Below are 3,038 nucleotides of genomic sequence, written 5' to 3' on the forward strand. Positions count from 1 at the left end.
AGATATAGCTCATACGTGGTTTAGGTAGTGGAAGGCAGACAGGGGCACAGATGCAGAGCCCATAAAATGGGTAGAGTTTGCTACTGCTTTTCTAGATAGATTCTTTCCCTTAGAGTTGAGGGAAGCCAAGATGTTAGAATTCATCAATCTCAGGCATGGAAACATGAGTGTGAAAGAGTATTCCCTAAAGTTTACTCACTTAGCTAGGTATGCTTCCCATGTAGTAGCAGACAATAGGTATAGGATGAGTAAGTTCGTATCTGGGGTGTTAGAGAGTGGTTAAGGAGTGCAGAACTACGATGTTAATTAAGGAGATGGACATGTCCAGGATAATGGTCCATGCTCAGCAGATAGAAGAGGCTAAGAATTAGGAGAAATAGAGGGAAAACAAGAGAGATAGAACAGGTAGCTTTAATTTCACTCAGCCTAAGTCAGAGGGCGGTAACCATTCTCAGTTTTGTAAAAAATCTTTAGTTCCAGCTCCTTCCTCAGTCAGTGCTCCAGTACGTAAGTTCAGAAATAGTAACAAAGATAAAGCGCTAGGCTCTAATCTCAGGATAGTGTCAGCAGTGCTCGAACAAATCCTTTTTGCCAGAAATGTGGCAAAAACCACCAGGGTGCCTGCAGAGCTGACAATGATGTATGTTTTGGGTGTGGCAAGCTAGGTCATAGAATTAGAGATTGTATTTAGTCAAGTTCACAGGGTCAGTAAAATCGTCCCCCAGCTCAGTTTGGTTGCCCGAATCAGCAGCGTTCTACCTCCAATTCCACCAGTGGGTAACACCCAAACAGGCTCTATGCACTTCAGTCCCGGCAGGATAAAAAAAGTTCTTCTAATGTAGTCACTGGTACATTACAAATATTCGATTTACATGTTTATGCTTTGCTAGATCTAGGAGTTTCTTTGTCCTTCGTAACTCCTTATATAATTGTCGACTTCGAAGTCAATCCTAAAATCTTAGCAGAGACCCTCTCAGTGTCTACCCCAATGGGTAAGTCTATTATAGCCCGGTGGGTATATAGGAACTGCCCGGTTATGGTGTCTCAGAAAGTCACTTCAGCAGACTTAGTAAAGTTAGAGATGATTGATTTTGATGTCATTCTCGACATCGATTGGCTCCATTCATGCTATGCTTCAGTAGATTGCAGAAATAGGGTTGTTCATTTTCAGTTCCTAAATGAACCAGTCCTTGAATAGAGGGGTAGTACTACATTTATAACGCCCTAAAATCTGATCCTGAGGCGTCATACGGTGCTCAAGACTATGAGTAGCCTTAAGTTAACCCTGTCTACTTTCTACTAGGTATAAATCTCATAAGCAAGGTAATATAGACATGAAAGTCATACTAAATGCGGAAACTATCTGAAATAACTAAGAATAATCTAAAAGAAATATCTAAAAATCAAATACTATAAGTCTGAATCAAATCTAGCAGTCTGACAAGCCTCTACTACTAATACTAGAGAGTCACTGGGACAGACCCCCAGCTATCTCGAACTGCCTAAAAAGAATACTGAATCATATAAAACTACTAAGCTACAGAATCTGAGTGAATAAGTCCCCAAACTAGGAGGACTCACCAACTATCGAATGTAGATGAAGCTGCTCGAACTACTCACGCTACTAATAATAAGCACCTGAACCTGTATCATGAGACAATGTAGCACAAATACATATATGTGGATCATTACTTTGAGGATGTACTGAGTATATGGGGGTGAAATTCATAAGTAAAACATTATCTCATCATCATAATTTATAAAACAATGCATGCTTAATGTAAATGACTCACATAAGTTGAAATATCTGAAATACTGAAATAATAAGAAGAAAATCATACTTTATAAATCTAGTGAGTCAAAACATTTAGTTCTGAAAGCTGTGCTTGTATTCTCTCTTTAAATCATACTGTCTAAGTATAGAAAGGACTACCTCTAAATTCTAAAATCTGAAAGTTGAAATCTATAACTCTTATCTTTCTGTAAAGCATAATCTGAATAAAATTATGAGCCTTTACACTTAGTTTTCATAAAAGCTTTTCTGTTATTCTTTTCTGAGAAACTACTATGAAAATCTTTACCCTTAAGCTGTAAGGAAAATACTTTATCTTAAGGAAATTCTTTCAAAGCTTTTCTTTACTAGTAGGAAGGTTCTCTTAATCGATATAAACCATGTGAGCTACATGGAGTCCAACATCTCATCCTCCTATGGAATAAACCTCATGTTGGGGAGAGGTATCATACTCTTGCCAGAGAGTATAACCTCAGCTTAAGTGATCACTGTCTCAGCCCACTATGGGCACTTTAATTTCAATCCTATGGTAGCACGTAGTTCTGGGGTATGAGACCTTCGAATCATACCCAACTTGGTGCTAAATACTACTTTGTTTAATTTGCTACACTCATCTTTTTGGAAATCCACTTTAAAACTAGCATAAGGGTTTATAATGAAAACCAATTATTCTTCTCTTTCTTTAAATTTCAAACTATAAGAACAATGTGGATTCCTTATCTTAGCTTAGGATCAAAAGATCAACTTCTTTCTTGAATCTGGGTAAATGATCCTCAAAGAGGCTTAAAATCATAATCTTCTTTAAACATCGATACTAAATCTTAGGGATTAAAACCCATGCTTCAAACTCATGTAATTTCATAGTAAATCATTATGCTCAATATTCTTCTTGAAACTACTTTAACAAAATCAAAATAATAAAATCAGAATCACAATATCATGATAAACTCAATTGGAAAATCTGGAAAATCGTATTACATGCATAAATATATGAAAATAGTTATGCAATTCAACATTCAATCACTTGTAAATTCATAATCTTCAAATACTGATAATTGGGTATGAACCCTAATTTCAAATAATAAGAAATTTGCTGAAAAATATTATTTTGGGCACAAGGACGAAAGAATTGTCCTTGTTTATAACCCTACATACCTTGATTGATCATTAGATGAAGAAACTTGAATTATTGATTCGTATTCGAGTTCTTGAGGATGGATTCTTGATTTATCTTGCCTTGGGAATC

The sequence above is a fragment of the Capsicum annuum genome, chromosome 9, assembly GCF_002878395.1.
Source record: "Capsicum annuum cultivar UCD-10X-F1 chromosome 9, UCD10Xv1.1, whole genome shotgun sequence".
Lineage (NCBI taxonomy): Eukaryota > Viridiplantae > Streptophyta > Magnoliopsida > Solanales > Solanaceae > Capsicum > Capsicum annuum.